This window comes from Callithrix jacchus, chromosome 6, assembly GCF_049354715.1.
Source record: "Callithrix jacchus isolate 240 chromosome 6, calJac240_pri, whole genome shotgun sequence".
Classification (NCBI taxonomy): Eukaryota; Metazoa; Chordata; class Mammalia; order Primates; family Cebidae; genus Callithrix; species Callithrix jacchus.
In genome coordinates, this window is record NC_133507.1 from 145935683 (window position 1) to 145955603 (window position 19921).

At 41.9% G+C, this 19921-nt stretch overlaps 1 long non-coding RNA gene across 1 annotated transcript in view; it reads left to right on the forward strand.

Moving 5' to 3' along the window:
- Positions 1-19921, forward strand: part of LOC144576720 (uncharacterized) — a 124456-nt gene that overhangs the window by 69265 nt on the left and 35270 nt on the right. The window contains exon 2 of the long non-coding RNA XR_013519127.1: positions 2085-19862. This is a non-coding gene — a long non-coding RNA (uncharacterized LOC144576720). The remainder of the gene's footprint in view (positions 1-2084; positions 19863-19921) is intronic.

A 19921-nucleotide genomic window follows, 5' to 3' on the forward strand; every position in this document is an offset into this window, starting at 1 on the left:
AATAGGGAATATGAGGAGGGGAGCCACGACACAGGCCTCCCAAAGTATTCGTATCATTGTTCCTAAAATATCTTTAGGGACTCTAGAGTGCAGCTAATAGCTTGATTTTCCACAGTAGATTTATTTTTTCAGTTCTCTTTCTAACACTGAAGCAGGTACATAGAGAAGTCCTGATCTCCCCTCAATCTGTGATCATCTGCCTCATTCATTTTCCTGATCTGCTCTGAGAACAGTATGTGACCTTGTTTCAAAACACCAACTTTCCTGATTCTAATATGTGTTCTTTACCTCAAATAAAAACTGGTTTCCATGGCTCACTAACCTCCTCCAGTGAGTTGTCATTTCCACAAGATGCATCAGCACTGCCCTCTCACCTAATTATTCTAAACAACATTCTTTTGACACCAAAGGGATTCTCTGAACATTCACGTGAGACTTAACATTCACTGAGCATGAGTTTAAGACTCACTTTTGGCTTATTGTAGTCAGTGAAGGAAGTAAAGATAGTGGTGAGGTAGCCCTGAGCTTCTATGATCAATTCTTTTGTTTGTTACTTAAAAGCATTTCTTACTGTAAAAGGGCTGTGGGGCCTTATAAGACGGAAGACATTGAATCCTCTTGGCACTCTTGCCCAGCACCACTATTCTAATCATCTATTTCTATGAAAGTGAGTTAAAGAATCTCTTCTTGAGTGTGTAAATAACTGGCTAAGCCTTCTGGGTTCCCACTGCTCACTCTGGAGCTGGCAGAAGTTAGATGGCCTAACTCAGGGTGTCCTAAATCCCTAACTTCCTGATAGTCAGGACATCAATTCATATGATTGTCTCTAGACAATCATACAGAGACATTTTTTTGGAGGATCTCTGAAGTATAGCAAAAGCTGATTGCAATTAGGTATTTAAAATATTGCCCATACCATCACTGAGAAAAGCCCATCTCTGTCCCATATGGAAATAAGTTCTATGTCAGCACATTATTAAGTTAGGTTGTTTCTACAGTGATGGGACATAACTGAAAATTAAAACCAAGCCTTAAATCTGATGAGTGAGGGGGTCAGGTAGGGGGATGACCATACTTTAAGAGAAGGTTTGTTTTCAAAGTCCTACAATTTATCTAGAAATCAGACAAAAATGAGAAAATACCCAAGTTCAGCAATCCATTGAAGAAATTTATAATTGGACTCCATAACTCTCCAGTCCTCCTAATATCGATTTTATTCTGACATCAAGAAACTGAATCATTTGAGATGATGGATATGCTAATTACCCTGATATAATCACTATACATTATATATATTACAACATCACTATGTGTCTCATACATATTTATAATTATTTGGGGTCAATTAATTTTTTTAAAGAAACTGAAGTTTTTTAAATGATCTATATTTTGTGTATAGTCTATAGCTTTTTGTTCAGACTTCCTGGATGGAGATTCTGTATTCACCCTAATGGCTATACACCATTAGGGCAAATTACTTGGCTGTGCATCTTGGACAAGTTACTTTCTCTTTCCCTCACTTGCCTTCCTACCTCTGTAAGGTACCCACCTTACAGAAATGTTCTGAGGAATGAATGAATGACTGTAGTTTATTTTAAATGCCTGGTTATCTAGTAGGCATTCAAAAGTTAACTAAGATTTTTGTGTGCAGATGTGGACACAATAATGTCCACATCAGTGCAGAGGAAGACAGAGGCTCTGTCCTTGGGGCTTACAATACAAATGAGGAGATGTGTGTTAAACAGTCACTCAGTGATGATTTCCTTACGATGTTCATCTGTGCTGTGAAAAAGGACTGCAGAGAGAGTCCTGTGAATGTGCTCAACAAGGGGGCCCTTAGGAGACATGAAGGATTTTCCCAAGGAAGAGATTTTTAGATGGAGTCTTGAAGAAAAGGAAGAAGATTCGCGCAATGAGAAAGTAGAGCCTGAGTGGAAGGATTTGGGGAATATATTAATTCTCCATTAATATACTCAATAGAGAAGTCAATATGGCTTTTAAGAAATGACATTAATCTTCATTGGGCAAAACACTTTCTGGGGTTTTTTTTGTGGCTTATTTTTATTTTTTTGTTTGTTTTATAGATTCATGGAGAAAGCTACAAAATACAATCCAGATGTTTTTCCTCCCCAACTCTGAAAACCTGAACCTGACCTTTCCCTATTCCCAGGAACAGAAAAGACAAAGGCCTTGACTTGCTGCAGACCCTGGAAGTTTCAAAAACAGACCCATATAGAGACCAGGGACTCACTGACTTCTGAGGGAAGAGTGTGCCCAGGAAAGCGGGGAGGCAGAGATTGCAGGAAAAGGCAGAAATGTGAAAGCAAAAAGGCAGATGGAAAAGGAGGAACAATGTTAGAGGGTGTATTTGTGATAACAGTTTCAAGTCTGGGTGGGGAGTGCCCTGGCCCTTTGATTGGCCTAAGTGGGTGAGGTGCTGGGGTAAGAAATAACTCAGCACTCAGCATTCCAGCCTTCCCCACTGTTAGCCATCTTTGGAGTTATTGCTGAAGTCCTTGAGTGAAGAATGACTCAGACTTCCCCTGGGTTCCTCGGTGCATTTACCTCTGGAATAAAGGCCAACGTGATGTCCAGAATAGAGAAAGAAATAGTCACTGGCAAGTACAAGACACACCTCTTTCAGGGGCTACGTTATGGACAAAGTGTCCTCCTGTGGACATCTGTCTGAGAAACCGTAAGTCCATGCCCCAAATGTCCCCTTTCATGAAAGTTTAGCTAGAGAGATTGTTTTGCCTTCTACCCTCACCCCACTGTAAGCCAAAGAAAGAGAGCTCTGGCTGCTGTGCAGTGGGTCGGGTGAAAAATGATGGTGGTTTGTACCAGGCTGATGGCAGCAGAAATGCAGAGATATAGATGGACTTGTGTATGTTTAGGAATCACATAAACAGAATTTGGTAACTGCTTGGATATGTAAAGGAAGCCGTGGTGTGCACACCGTTGACAGCATCCACTTGGTGGTAGAGGTTATCATGGAGCAACCACAAGAATTGATTGGGGATGTCATTTGCTGAAACAAGAACCACTGTAGGAGAAGCAGAGTTCTGGAAAGATGACAGGAGCAGTTTAGAAAGTGTGGAGCGGAAGTGCTGATGGGCCAGCCCACAGCATGTAGAGTAGGCAGCCAAATACAAGTTTCCAGAACTTGCTAGAGAGATCTGACCCGGGCATATACCTGAGGGTTGCTGGCATATCAGTTGACACCCAAGGGCAATGTAAAGGTGAAAAGAAGATGGCCCAGCAGTGATCTTCTGCAGGTAACATGACATTTGAAGGTTGAATGGAGTAGAATAAATCAGCAAGGGATTTGAGGAATGGCCAGAGAAATAGTATAAAGACCAGGAGATCGGGATGACACTTTTATCAAGGGAAGAGAAAGTTTCAAGACTTCAAGCTCCGTACAAACAACAGCCCTATCCCTGGCACCCACATCCTGCCATACACATAGCAGGTCTTCTGTAAATCTCTGTTGAATGCAAGAAGGAAGGAAGGAGTGTCAACATGTCAAAAGACAACGAGAGGTCAATCTTTATAGGGGTCATTCACTTTCAACTCATTAGAGAGCAGTTGAGTGGCCTGGTGGCTCTGAAAACCGGGCTATAAGTAGCTGCGTGGAAGAACGGGTAGTAAGCCTGTGAGGACAAGAGTGTATAGAAATCACTGTGACTTGGAAGGATCAGGGAAATGTCTCCATGGGGTCTGTTTTTCTCTTAGTTTGCTTTTGTATGTTGGGAGAACTTTGCACTTATGTAAACAGGATTAGTAGAGAGGGCGAGGTCAAGAGGGAATTGAGAGCAGAGAGCAAAGGTGGTGATCCTGAGATGAGAGGGGCTAGTGCTCAGAAGTGTGGGGTTTAGCCTCTGACAGAAAGGTAAGCAGGACCTCCATTGACATGGGAGGAGATGGGGGAGGGTGAGGAGGCTGGTGCTTTGAGGTTCTTTACGCTGGTATCTCAGGGTTTCTTGTTTCTCTGTGAAGTTTGAGGCAAGGACATCCACTAAGAATGAAAGTCATAGAGAGAAGTTCACAAGCTAAGAAAAGATGGTTTGAAAATGATATGAAGTGATGTTTTTGGAGAGTGGGAGATGATGATAAATAGAAAATCATAATGAGATTATCTTATTCTACTGAGTGACTATTGGTCATCTGTTCAGAGGGATGTGAATCTGCTCAGGTAATTTTCTCCAGTGATTCTTTCTTTTTTTTTTTTTCCTGGGACTAATACAAATAAAAGAGATAATTGGCTTCATTAGGAGTTAAGATTTCATTAGATGATTAGGACAAAGGGTGCCTCTGAATAGCAGAGACTTAACACCAACTCTTCCTCCCATAGACATTTATGTGGTATCTTCGGGGACTTTGTCACTAAGTGCCTCCAATTGTAATCCCTTCCAGCTCAGGCTCAGATTTCTGGGGGGATCCATTCCATACAGAATACTTCCCAGGTGCTTTACATGGGCAGGTGATATGGTTTGGCTGTGTCTCATCTTGAATCGTAATGCCCACAATTCCCATGTGTCATGGAAGGAACATGGTGGTAGGTGATTGAATTATAGGGCAAGTATTTTCTTCACTGTTCTCATGATAGTGAATGGGTCTTGCAAGATCTGGTGGTTCTAAAAATGGGAGTTTCCCTGCACAAGTTTTTTTTGTCTGCTGCCATCTATGTAAGGTGTGACTTGTTCCTCTTTGCCTTGCACCATGAGTCCCCAGCCCTGTGGAACTGTAAGTCCATTAAACTTCTCTTTTAGTAAATTGCCCAGTCTTGGGTATTATATTAGTGCATTTTCACGCTGCTGATGAAGACATACCCAAGAGTGGGCAATTTACAAAAGTTGAAATGGACTTACAGTTCCATGTGGCTGGGGAAGCCTCACTATTGTGTCTTACATGGATGGCAGCAGACAAAGATAGAGCTTGTGCAGGGAAACTCTCATTTTTAAAACTGTCAGATCTCATGATACCCATTCACTATCATGAGAATAGAATGGGAAAGACCCAATCCCATGATCCAACATCTCCCACTGGGTCCCTCCATGACATATAGGAATTATGGGAGCTACAAGATGAGATTTGGATGGGGACACAGAACCAAACCATATCAAGTATCTTTATCAACAGTGTGAAAATAGACTAATAACTGCAGGTGATAAATGGCTCCGGTGCTTCTTTTCCACTTTCCTGGCTCGTATCCAACCTACAGAAAACTTAACAGGTAATTGCTTTTGGACTAAAATGCTCCAGAAGTGTAGGCTGATCCTAGCATGGTGCCACTGAAGGGTAGTGCTGTTCTTTTCCAAATGCAGCCCTCTTCCTTGCTTCCTTTAGTATTCCTGTAAGTAATACAGTTACTATCTTCCACATTTTCTAATGGCAAGAAATATGCTTCAATTTCTCTCCATGGCATTCTAGACAGGGTGTAGGCTCAAGGCAATAAAGGTAGCATTCCTACACCATGTCCAGAGTGGGGGTACTTAGCATAGCAACTGCTCCTTCCAAAAAAGCCACCCCACACAATGTTCTCTTCTCATTTTTAGTTCTTCCTTGGAAGGCATGGTACTTTAAAAGTCATGTAATCGGTTCTTGAAGGGTCCTACCATGTTGTCTGTATCATACTCTTTGCCCTCTACTATGACTTGATGCCTCCCTGGAAGCATCTAATTCAATGTCCTGCCCACAAGGACGGATCAGGAAATCCAGTTTGGATAAAGAGCACAGTAAAGACCAGCAGAGACCTAGGGAGAAAGAAAGATGTGGGGCCAATGGCTCAGCAGTCACAGTGTGGTCAAAGAATGGCCCCAGTGGGGCTATTTGAACTAGCACTAAGAAATGATAACAAAGTGGGATTGAAAGAGTATCTGCTGCTGACACAATCCGGTTTTGACTTTAAGAGCAGGTGGCTGAGGTAGAGTAGTGAAAAAAAGATCACTGATGATCTGGCCAGGTGGCTCGCACCTGTAATCCCAGCACTTTGGGAGGCTTAGGTGGGCAGATCATGAGGTCAAGAGATTGAGACCATCCTGGCCAACATGATGAAACCCTGTCTCTACTAAAAATACAAAAATTAGCTGGGCATGGTGGTGCATGTCTGTAGTCCCAGCTACTCGGGAGGCTGAGGCAGGAAAATCGCTTGAACTCGGGAGGCAGAGGTTGCAGTGAGCTGAGATCGTGCCACTGCACTCCAGACTGGCTACAGAGTGAGACTCCATCTGAAAAAAAATTAAAAATAATAATTAAAAAAAGGTAGCTGATGTAGATGAAGATGAGTGTCTTGGGTGGATCTTCCAAGAGGATGCTGGAGGTAAGAAAGAGTGACCTGGAGCTTGGTAATTGACTCCTTGGGGAAGGGAAAAAGTGCTTATGTAAAATTATTTGCATTTCAAAGGAACAGGGATTGAACAAGAAGGGACTGGGAACAAGCAGCTGGAAGTAGTAGCATTTGCAGATAAGGAAGATTTCCATCCTCCCTCCCTGCACTTGTGATATTGGGGCTAGAAGAGACAAGGACATCAGCCATCAGCTTGAGGCAGCCACATTGGAAGCTGTGTCCTCAAAGGACACCCAGGTTTCACTTATAGGCAAGAAGTCAGAGGGAATCTTTGGGGAAGAGATTAGGATTAGAAGGAGCTGGGTGATCAGCATATTGGTTTAGACAAAAGGGTTTGGGAGTGGAGAAGAAAGAGAAGGGTCAGGAAGTAATGGGAGACAAGGGAGACACAGTAGGTACTTGGTTCCTACAAGGTTCTTTGTGGCTGGAAATGGACGCCTATGTCAAAGCATGGGCTCAACTTCCTCACAGTCAACTGACACCAGCTGCTCCACTGCGTCCAGTAAGCAAGTCACCTGGTATTTCAAACCCCAGTATGACGATGTCATATAGGCTACTACCCCCAGCGTGAAGTCATAAAGACAGGACTGGTTAGTGTGATTTACACGGTCATCTCTCTACCCACTACTCCATACCAGCATTTCTGGCCATCTTCTATCCCTTAAACTTTCATCCCTTCCATGTTCTGTCTGTTGCAGTTTGCATATGCCGTTTGCCTGTTTGCCTGACTGGAATACTACCCCCTCCACTTGTTTAGAACACTATTCAGCTTATCTGAAAGCTCAGCTCAAATTTCTCTTACTCCAAGCTGACTCACTTGACCTCACTGACTGGTCAAATCCCCTTTTTATAGTTGATCATTTAGTGTCTTTCTAACATTCATCGCAGTTATAACTATATGTTGTTTATGAGATTGAATAATATTGCTCTATTCCAAAAGACTGTAAGTACCAGGAGGTCAGGAGTCATGTGTCTTCTTTATGCAAACTCTATCCTCCAGAGCACAGCACGGTGTCTGGCATCTAGTCCTGCTTTCGGTGAATACTTACTTGCCTAAAGGCCAAAGAATGGTTTTCACTGGCTGGCATTTGGGGGGGACGGGCTGGTGGGCAACTAGCCCCTGACAGACCCAGCTGGTGAGCTGCCTAACCTCAAAACCACAGCACTGGTGCCCCCCAGGTCTTCAATTGGCAATGGACATCCGGCAGAAATGGGAGCTGGGCTCTAAAAATTCCAATGTCTCTTGAATTGAATTTACTTATTTTTATTTTTAAAAAAAGATTGTTCTGAGGCTATTTTAGCAGTTGATTTTTGTAGTTTGGCTATGATTCAGTAATTTCCCTGAAAGACAGGGGCCCTGGACTCTTTCCCTGAGAAGAGGCAATCCTATCCCTCTTGGATAAGAGCACATTGTCTGTTCACAAGGGGCCTTCAGAGCTCTGCTTCTTGGGGGAGAGCCCAGGAGATGCAGCAGCTGCAGACTCTGAGCTCCCAGGGGGTTAAAGGTCAAAAGGTCAAGTGTGTCTTTCTGCAAAAGGATACCCCAATCAAAGAGGTCTAGCCAAAGAACTATTTGTCTCCCAGTTCCTAAATCCAACTTCCTGCCCTAGGCTCTGGGCACTGCCATTCTGAAGTTTCACTGTATGATGACTTGTGACATCAATAAACATGAGCTTTGATGGCGACTTGGGAGAAGGGCTCTCCTAGCTTAATGGCCAGTGAGTAATTTTGTGGGGTTTTTTTTTTTTTTTTTGGCATTTGTGCTGTTCAATCTCTAAAGGACCACTTTACTTAGAGAAACAGAGAATCCAAAAGTAGTTTGTTCTTTTACTGGGAACGTAAGTTCCCCATAAGCAGGACCCTTGTCATTTCAAGGCCTCTGTGTTGAATACACACAAATATGATACCAACAAATGCCATATGCTTTCTTCACTGGGTCACTTTAAGCTCTTCGGTCCAAATAACTGGACTCCAAGGTGGTACAAAACAATCACGAAGAGTAAATTTACTCACAGGAAAAAAAAATGAGCCATTATTTTTCTGAATGATCACATGGCCAGCGGGACCTCCAAGCAAGAGGCAGCACTGAAAAGCAAATACGGTACATGACATGGAGAAGGGTAGCTTCCAGGAAGAGCCATTTTCTTTATAAGAGATGAAGTTCTGGCAGCGACAGGCCTTTCTGGTCTCCAGAAAGCCATGCCACAGAGTCACGGATTCTGAGACAAATGCTGGTTTTCTAGTTGCCACTCCAGAAGTCATCTGTCAAAAGACCAGGGTTCGGATGAATGAATTGTGAAAAATAGAGTAGATAAAGTGAATCACACATTAAACTGCCTAGTTGCAAAACTCTCAATTTATTTAAAGAGAAGACGTTTCATTTATTCATTCATTCACTCATTTGTATCAAAGATAATTCATTGAGTACCTAAAATTGTGTTGAGCTCTATGCTGGGGCTATGAGACAAATTAGGTAGACCTTTTCCATATCTTCATATTTGCTCTTCCCAGCCATTTCAGATTTGTTCACATTATTGATGGATTCAAGAAGAACATTAATAACTTTTCTAATTTATCTTAGAACAGCCAAGGTTAATTAAAGAAGAAAGTCATGAAAGAAAGATGGACTCCTGGATGACTGCTCAGCTCTTTAAACCTCAATTCTCTTCTATATGAAACATGGGGATCCATTACATGACATTGCATAAAGTCTGTTCTGTTTTCTAAACATACACCGCAGCCAACACTTTCTTAGAGATCTGATTGGTCACCAATCTAGTTTTTACTTCAGTTTTGTAATGAATTACCTTAAAACATAGTGAATTAAAACCTCATTTTATTATATCTCACACTTTTTATCAGTTGGGAATTCACCCAAGGCTTACAGGTGTATGGCCTGCTCCACATGGTGTCTAAGTTCACTCTGTCATATTCAACTGACAAATGGGCTGGTCTGGAAGTACTGAGATAAAATCCCACATCCAGAGGCTAGTTTGGGATGCCTGGGACACTGGGCTCAGCTGAACCATCATTGTAGTGTCTAGAGGTTGATTTTCCAGCCTGACGATCTAAGAATAGCTGAAGTTCTTACATAGTAGGTAGCTCAGAGCTCCCAGAGGGTTCCAATAGAATTAGGCAAGAGATGCAAGATTTCTTTTGAACTAGGCTTAAAATTCCCAGAACACCACTTCTGCCACATTCTATTGGTCAAACCAGCCCAGATTCAAGGGAAGGGGAGAAATAGACTCAGCCTCTCAATAGAAGAATTGCATGGGCCACATGGAGGAAAGTCATTGATGGCAGCCAGCTTGGAGGTAAGCTACCACAGTCGCCAGGAGGGTTTAAGTGCTACAGTGCCTGAGACCTGGCAATTAAAAATGTAAGTCTCTCTGTCATCTTTGATTTCTCCTTCTCTTCCTTTAAGCCAAATCATGGGAAAGTTTGATAAAATACCTCATGATTACAAGTGATTCCTAAGCATGGATGGACTCTGATATGAAAATGCTTAGACAGGCTTTAAATTGAATGAGAAAGGTCTGGGAAAATTTTAAAAAGTGCAGAAGGCATGTAAGACATTAGGTCTCATAGCGGTTGCGTGGATCAGCTTACAGCCCTTCTCTCCATTTTGAAACTTCTAGTGAAAGGGATTTCTCTCCTCGACCCTGTCCTTGTACTTCCCATGGTGTTTATCAGGTGTCTGAAGGTACACGTCTTTTTTCCATCACAAATTTCCAAAAACCTGAACCTTTAATTCCTCTGTTTCTCCCAAAAAGTACTAAGCTTCTCAATCACTCTTTGCTGAATACACACAATCATTGCAATGGGGTTTACAGGAAACTGGGAATAACATAAAGAGTAGCCTGAGACCAACTCCTAGTAAGAGAAGAAGGTGATTTCATTATCCGTGATGGCTAATGTTCTACGCTCATCAATGCTCACTAATAGGCAATAAAAGTGAAAATCCAATGGGGGTTTGATTTCTGGTCTGTGTCTTGGTAAATTTAATGGTGCATACTTTGTGGCAAGAGACAGAAAAGATCTGCACTCTAAGTTTTCGCGAGGAGCTGATCTTTTCACCCATGAACTCACTGTCTCTGCACACACGCCACTTTCGGCCCAGGCTTTTTCTTTGAAAGATTACCTTTGCACAGTGTGGAAATTCTGCACAACACAGATGGGGGCAGGGTAGTTGGTGATTGAGAAAGATTAATCATTACCCTTGTGTCAAGTTTAATTAGTAAGAAAATGGAGAAAAACTGAGAAAAAGGAAAGCCTCCTTATTTACATTCTACTAGAGAATCCATTTCAACATCATCAAAAAAAATAAGACATGAGTTACAGACTCAAATTGTAAGGGCTCCTTGTTTTTCCATAAAAATGTGAATACCACATAAGCAAGAGCCTACTTTTATGATGTCTTCCAGTTCTAACTGTAATCTTTCATTCTCTTTTCATTCTAAAAGAAATTTTTTTAATGGTAATGCTTTCAGAATCCTCCTACAAGGAAGCACAACATTTCATATGATTATATAATAACTGTATAATACATATAACTGCAAAACAATGAATGTTCTCATTTTTTATTACTTTCTACTTACTTTCATATTTCAAATGCTGGCTCAATCTGTCACTTGCTGTGTGTCTTTGGGCAATTTCATTAGTGTTTCTCTATGCTGTAATTCTCTCAACATTAGTAATTATACATATCCATATGACAGTCTTGAAAATTAAATGAGCTAAAATAGGTTCAGAACAATGCCTGGTACATAGTAGATGCTCAGTGTGTATAACATGAAATCAACAAACATTTTCACCTATATTTTCTCATTTAATCCTCGCAACAAGCCGAGCAACATTAGGGAAACAGGATCACATTAGGAGTTAAGGGTCTACATTTTACAGCCAGACTATGTGGGAATTCTGGTTCTCTAGCTCACAAGCTATATAATCCTGGCAAGTTACTAAATCTGTCTGGGCCTTAGTTTCCTTGTCTGCAAAATGGGAATCATAAGAGTATTTATTTCAAAAGTTAAATGTGGTATGATACACAAAGCACTTAGAGAAATGCCTGGCACATGGTAGGAGCCACCGTTTTATTTCCTGCTGCTGAATGGCAATGACCTGTGTTGGGTTAGTGTGTGCAGACGTCTTAGTGTATAGCAGGCCCCCATGCAGGGGTGGTTTCATTGGTCTCTACGGGCTCCATGCTTAGACTCTTTTAACTTGTTTTCATGTTCCATTGTCACTGTCTTGAAATCCTTAATAAGTATTTGAAGAAGGGGGGATGCATTTTCATATTGCACCAGGGCCTGCAAATTATGTAGCCAGGCCCGCCCCCGCTATTTGGAATTGATTCAAGAGCACAGTCACTCACAGGCCACTCTCAGACGGACTCATGTGAGGTGTATGCATTTATTTTGGGGCATCCCCAAAGGGCAACATTTCTACACATTGAGATTTGCCCTGGTTGTCTGAGTGAAGGGGCTGGGGGCCAGCTGGGTTCTGTTCTGGGTTTGGTACTTTTCACATCTGTGGGTATAATGTGAGATGAAATTATCACAAAGGATCCGCACTCACAGCTCACACTGTACTGAATAGGTAACATGTGTCAGAAACATGCTAACTATTATGTGAGAAGCCATTGTACTAAAACAAAAGAAAGGCATAAAGAGCATTATAAAATGTATAAGACCTTCTTGGCCAGGCACAGTGGTTCACACCTGTAATCTCAGCACTTTGGGAGGTCAAGGTGGGTGGATCACCTGAGGTCAGGAGCTTGAGATCAGCCTGGCCAACATTGTGAAACTCAAACTCTACTAAACATACAAAAAATAGCTAGGTGTGGTGGCAGGCTCCTGTAATCCCAGCTGCTTGAAAGACTGGGGCAGTAGAATTGCTTAAACCCGGCAGGTGGAGGTTGCAGTGAGCCAAGATCATGCCATTGCACTCCAGCCTGGGCAACAAGAGTGGAATTCCATTTCATTTAAAAAAATGCTTAAGAACTTCTTGTCATTATGTAGTTCTTCAGTGAATGAATATTAAAGATGATACAGCACTATTAAGCAGGAGATGGATAATGTTTATGGTTACGGAGGTCTTTATACTTAAAACAATTGAGAAACCTCATATTACATTGTAACTTCCTTAACTGCCAGATCCATTTCAATTCACATTTGAGCCCTCTTAGGTCCTTGTTCAAAATCTCACACACAGCAAACGTACAATTAGCATATTTGCAGTGAGTGATATAAGCCTGGTGGATTGATCAGATTTTCATCTTAATAGGTCAGAGGTGGGACATGTATTAGGTTGAGCTCACAGAAATAATAAGGGACAGTGAATTCAAACGGAATACTAGAAGACATGCGAGATGGAGAAGCGGGGAGCACAGACTGCTTAAGTTCTTGGAATCATGAGAAATGATGAGAGTCGAGATGCAGCAATTGCACAGTTGGCATACAGCTTGACAGCACAGAAGTGAGTTTGCCGTGGAAGTAGGCAGACACCATGCCAGTGTGCTCCAGAATGGCGTGCCTTCTCACGTGAGTTATGTTCATGTCACTCCCCTGCTCAGAACACTCCAGTGACTTCCCAGCCTACAAAGCCCTATGTAATCTGGCCTTCAATCACTCTCTGGTCTAATTACTTCCTACTCTTCCCACCTTCCTCTGTTCCAGCCACATTATTCTTCAAGCTCCTCCTTAAACATGCCTTGCATATGTCCCTGGATCATCAATGTTTCCTTTGCCTGGATCACTTTTCAATCATTCTCTTCATTCCTTGCTTATTCAGCTCTTTTCTCCAAGGTTGTCCTTAGGGCAAACATCCCCAACCATCGTGTGTAAGATAGATAGCACCCCAGTCATTGTCAAGTGCTTTATCTTTTTAAAACATTGTATTGTGTATTTATTTGTTCAATTGCCTATTAGTTTGATCTCTCATCAGAAAAAAAAAACACATCTTTCTCTTTTGTTCACCTGGAATGTTGGTCATATTCATTTTGATAATTCTTCTAGAAACATTCTAAGGCACATGGTTCACCAGTCACATTTACTAATAAATAGGTACATGTGTATCGTTCTTCCAGAGGGTGTCTCAACAGAACAACCATGTTCTAATTCATCTCCCAGTGCAGGGAATGTGTCAAGGTTTGTAACCATGACCTCCAACACCTCCAAAACTAGAGACAAAAAGAACAACAGAAAAAATGAGAAAATGTGTTCAGTGCTGAAATTAGTACTCTCAGCCCAGGTCAGTTACAGCAGTGGCAGGCATTATGTCTGTCTCCACAAGATTCATCAAGCTATACAGGCAAAGACTCAAGTAGAAAGCAACAGAGCATGGGCTAAGATCAGCAATTTATCTGAGGCCAAATACCACAAAACAAAGGGAGACTCATTATGTAAGCTAGCTACAGCTGTATTAGTTCCGTTTCAGGGACTTCCAATGGGTTTTCATATATTTCCCATTTAACATCAGTATCAACCTTAATATAAGAGACACTGCAATCATTTTTTATAGTACTTGGAAATGACAATTCTCAGGAGGAACTTTTCAAAAAATTTTTCAGTTCCATTTTTCTTATAAGAAAAGTTTTATATCTAAGGTAGTACAATATGCTCTTAGAATAGACTGGAAAGTTTGTATTCCTTTCTGGCCTTTGGGCCATCTTTGGTCATTGATGCCAAAGAGTGGATTTCTAAGTTCTTAGGTTTTCTTCAGAAGCAACAGCCCTTGGACTCTGTCGTCCCTAGTAGCTGTCTTACACAGTATCAAGCACTCTTTAGCTAACGCTTTCCACCCTTCCAACCCATTTTGCCTAAATTTTATCAAACTGTGCAGGTCAGATTTTTCTAGACTTCCTAGAACTTCCACTGCAACATATTTTCAGCCTCATCAAAACCATCAATCCAAGGACTCCAAGTCTTTCTTATTATTTCATTTTCCTTTCTTAGTGTCTATACACAGTCCATTATTATAACTACTATCTTACCTTTGGATTCCATGCCCCTGTCTCTGATGTACCTTCCAGGGAAAACTCTGAACCTGGTTTTGCCCAATTTTTAACTTCTTTTTACACTGCCAACTGAATGGCTGAGCTGGGCAGCCTCTACTGTGCGTGCAACATAGTCCAGAATTTATGCCATGTTTCTCCATTTTAAGATGATAATTTCAACCCCCATCTCTCCTTACATCAACCTTCCAGCGACAATGTTGCCCTATTCTTCATTAAGAAGGTAGAAACTATTGAATGGTGCTGGATTGAACTGTGTTCCTCCAAAATTGGTATGTTAAACACCCTCTCACCACCAACCCTAGGGTAACTGGAGATGGGGCCCCTTAGAAAGTAATTAAGGTTACAAGGGATCATAAGGGTGGGACCCTAAGTCAATGGAGCTGTGCCCTTATAAGAAAAGGAACAAACCCCAGAGTGTTCACTCTCTCTATCATGTGAGGATAAGCAAGAAGGCAGCTGTCTGCAACCCAAGGAGATAGCCCTCGCCAGACATCAATGCCACTGGCACCTTGGTCTTGGACTTCCAGTCTCCACAACTGGGAGAACATTAATTTCCCTTATTTAAGCTGCCAAGTCTGTAGTATTTTGTGGCAGCCAAAGCAGACTAATACAGATGAAAACCATCACCTTCTCACCATCAAATCTACAAACCTCCATACACACCCATCCTCCTTTCCTTCTCTCCTAATATAAGTGGAGGTCAATTTCATGACTGCTTCTCAGGAAGTCTTAAAGCTTCTCAAATATTTTGTTCATTTGATCTACTCTTTTTGCTCTTATAAATTAATATCTACTTCCCTGCAGAATTATTTGTGAACATGCTCCAATGTCGCCCATATTAGAAAAAAAATGATGTCCTCGTCTTTCTTGTACTGCCACCACAGTTACTGATTTCCATTTCCAACTCAATCTCTTGAAAGAGTTGACTACACTTTGTTTTTATTTGCCAACCTCTCATTCACTTTCCACTACTTTGTTTCATACTAATTGCTACGTTTCCTTGATAAGTCCACTGTTGCAGTTATTTCATGTTGTATATAAAACATGCTAACTTTGTAGCTTAAAGCAATAACAACTCACAAATCCACTCATGGGACAGTGTTCAGTAGACCCAGCTAGGTGGCTTGAGGCTGCAGACAAGAATCATCTGAAGGCTCACCCATTACCATGTCTGGTAGTAGAGGCTGAGAAGTTCAAAACACACTGGACTCCAACAGCTGGGGCTCTTCCAGCATCTTTCTATAGCTCTATGTGGTCTCCATGTGAAATCTCCAGTATGGCAGCTTCAGTGTAGTCAGATGTTTTACATGTTAGCTCAAGAAAATGAAGAAGCATACCAAAAAAGAGAAATGCTAGTAACTACATGTGTAAAGAGTTAAACGAAAATTCAGTGGTGTAAAACTACCATTTCTTATGCTCACAAATTCTGTAGGTCAGGATTCAAACAGGACAGAAGAGGGATGTCCTATCTCTGCTTGCCATTTCTGGGGTCTCCTCTGGAAGATTCAAAGACTGGGGACTGGAGTAGTTGATGCTCACTGTAAGTCCAAATCTCAGCCAGAATATCCATGCAGAGCCGCTCCATGTGTCCCCACCCAAATCTCATCTGGAATTGTAGTTTCCATAATCCCCACCTGTCATGGAAGGAACCTGGTGGGAGGTAATTGAATCACGGGGCAGTTACCCTCATGCTGCTGTTCTCTTGATAGTGAGTGAGTTCTCACAAGATCTGATGGTTTTACAGGGGGCTTTCCCACCTTTGCTTGGCACTTCTCTATCCTGCTGTCATGTGAAGAAGGATGTGTTTGTTTCTCCTTCACCATGATTGTAAGTTTCATGAGGCCTTCCCAGCCATGTGGAACTGTTAGTCAATTAAACTTCTTTCCTTTATAAATCACCCAGCCTCCGGCAGTTCTTTACAGCAGCATGAAAACGGACTAGTACACCTGGGCTTCCTCAAGACATGATGACTGGGTTTCAAGTGTGAGCCGAGAGAGAGAGAGAGAGAAAGAGAGAGAGAGAGAGAGAGAGAGAGAGAGAGAGAGAGAGAGAGAGAGAGAGAGAATTGAGACCAATCAGGCTAAGCCATTTTATGACCTAGCTTTGGAAGGCAGTACATCAATGCTCCATCTTGGGGCTACAGCCATTCGTAGGGCTTAAATACTATATCGTATTTATCTTAATAAGTCCAAAATTTATTCCAGTTTCAAAGATTTACCCCCAAGCTTTGATGTCTCCACTTACAACTGATACATTTTTCAAACTTATCAAGTCTAAAAATGGTACCTGTAGATTGCCCCTATCATCCTCTAGTCTCACCCATTTCAGGAACTATCATGATCAAGCCAAAATCCTGAGAATTGTCTTTGTATTTTCCATTTCCCTCTGTTCCTTTCCTCCAATTCATCAGTAAATCTGGGTTCTGTCTACAAAATACACTTCAAATACATTCTCTTTATTTATTTTTTATCATCGCCTTAATCTGAGGCACCAACATCTTCTTCCTGGATGACTAAGGCAGCCTCCTAACTTGTAGAAAGCACCAGGAGCTTGCTTGTGAATATGTAAGTTTTCCATATGCTTTGATCAGCCTTCCCTTAATGTCATCTAAATAAAACACCCAGGACCGTGCTGGGGTGAAAGCTCCTTGTCTCTGAACACCACTGGCTTCCACCTTGCAATGCCTTTCTGATAATAGGAGCCCAGAGAAACAGTTCCTTTTATGTTTGTCTCAATGGAATTATGTTGTACTATTAGTGAAAAAATATTCATCTTGCCTGGAAAAGTATGGTGAGTGTAAAAAAGTATTACATCTTTTTCTCTGTTAAATTGACAACACTCTTCAAGACACACAGATCTTGTTAATTAGGTACATTTTTCTTAATTTAATAATTTATTAAAAAATTGCTTGCTGAATGCCTTTTCCATGCCAGGCCTTGTTCTCTAGTTGCTGGGGAAACGGGGTAAACAAAACAGAGCTTCAAATAAGGAAAGGACAGACAACAAAAAACAAATGTGAAATGTGTCAAGAAGTGATAAGAGCTGTGCAGAAAAATAAAGCGGAGAAAGGGAGGTGGGAAGTGACAGGACAAGCACAGGGTGTGCGCTGGCTTTCATCGGTTGGTCAGGAAATGCATCCTTTCAAGATGACATTTGAGCAGAGAACTGGATGATGTGGAGGAGCAGCTATGTGGGTATCTCAGGACAAGCATTCTAGGCAGAGGGAATAGGAAGGCCAAGGGCCCTGAGGCTGATGCGTGCTTGGCATATTCAAGGAACCACAAGGAGATCAGTGCTGCGGGAGCAATGTGAGCAAGGAAAGGGTGGTGAGGGATGAGGCCAGAGAGGTAGAGCAGGAAGACATTGATGGTTCATTGAGCAGACTGTGTAATAAGTCTGAGAGTGTTTTAGTGGAAGGGGTGGTCTTGTTTTCTAACCTTTGGTGCATGCCAGAGGTAGAGAGGGTGTGTTATCAGCCCAAGGAAAGCTCCAGGGTAGTAGGCATATGTGGGATGTTGGTTTCTTCTTTGAACCCCAACATCTAATCAATATACGCAAAGCACCAGATCCAATACCTGCACATAGTAGTTACCCAATAAACGGCAACTGTTATTGTTTCTTACCAAGTTTGATGTTGACTGGAAAGTCTAGGTTCAAGTCCCAAATCCAGCACTTACATCTTGTCTGTGTGACCTCCAGCAAACCACCTAACTTCTCTGGGCCTCTCTGACTATGGTGTCGATAAATGGATTGATTGACAAAATGCAAGGCATAGTATAGTGCTTGGTTCATATTCACGGCTCAATAAAGAAACATTGCTCTAAATGCCTACGACAAGGTATGTGACTTAGGGTGTTATCCATTCTTGCTGATGGAAGAGCCCCCCTGAAATTTGTTTTTTGTTTATTTATTAGATGAATGTTACTTGGGAGCTTACTATCCTCCAGGCACTATTCTATGCACTGGAGCTACATTAATGAACTAAAGATGAAAAGCCTCCTCTTACCCCATGGAGCTTCTATTTTAGTTGGAAGAGACAGACAGTACTGAAGTAGGTGTCTAGAAGATTTTATGTCAATCACTGTGATGGAAGATAATAAAGCAGGGCAAGAAATACAGAGTCATGGGGGCCCAGTGAACAGAGACACGAATAAAGCAAGGAAAACAGCAGTGGGGAAGAAGGTCTAGAAATGCCCATAAACATATCCACAGTGTCTCTAGCATATCTCTCATCTCCATGCTGTTGCAACAAAGGGAGGAGCTTAGAAACTCCCTGATGGTAACAAGAAGCAAGTTACTGAGCCTGGAATATGTACCAAGCACATGGCTCTTCCATCTGCAAGAATGGGTTAACACCCTAAGCCACATACCTTGGCATAGAGTTAGACCAATTTATTTTACTGGAACAAGCAGCCAGCCCTAACTCTATACCAGCCTCATGTGGTCCACTGGGGCCTCACTCTGCCAACCACCCTGCAAGCTGAGACCAGGTAGCGAGTGCTGTAAATTTCTTCCATTAGTGACTGCCAAACAGTCCTTGCCCCTGCAGAATTGGCTTCTCACTTAAGTCACATATTTCTATTTGTAATTTCTCCAAAGGGTCATTTCAGACATTTCGCTTCCTGAAATTATAGTGACTGTATATTTTAGGCTATTTGCAGCCCTGCCTTATCCACCAGAGATTGGGTGTAGAAAGATGGAAGAGACATAAGATTTCCTTTGGCTGCATTTGGTCTAATCAGTATGAACTTCACAAAGAACATCTTGCTCATTTCCCCAGAGCCAAGAGAGACTTATGGTAGCTATTCCACAAAATAGCAATTGTACTTTATTTGTCATCACTGAATTTTCTTGGGGAAGTGTGGCCTGGGGTTATTTTTGCACTGGGTGGCAGATTTGACTTAAATCTTCACACGTATTTCCTGGGGATGGGGATTTAACCTGGCAAATAGTGAGGAGCAGGTCTCTAACAATTCTTATGATAGAAACTTTCACATTGGAGATGTAAGGTTTTGGGTTTTTCTGGTTAACTTGAATAGGTTTATGTAACCCAGCTGGTCACCTTGTTTTTCCTCTGAGGTCCTTAAGTCAATCATTGAAACCAACCAAAGTCATTGATGGAAACTGCTAGTGTTAGCAAAATGTCTCTGAGAAAGCAATCTTACCTTCTAATTCTTCCTCAAGTAAAATGAATGAGCTTAATTCCATTCCCACCTTGTCTGAGTATAAAAACTCAGTTTAGCAAAATGCTAACCTTCACCCTGGTGGCATCAGAGACTTTGCCCTCAGGGAGGCATCACAGGAAAGCTGCTTTTGGGGGAGCTCTGGCTGGCAAAGCATGGAAGAGCATGCAGGACACTGCTCCCTTCTTCCAGGCAGGCAGGGTGTGAGGAATGAGATCAGCTTTTCTGACTAGAGATCTAATTTAAATAATGGCGGATTTATGTAATAGCAGATTCATTTGCTGTCTCTAGATCAGGATTGCCAGAAACTGCAAGGGTAAGGTTTGCATTCATAATAAAGCCGGGGGCGGGGGTGGGGGTGGTGGTGGTTGTTTC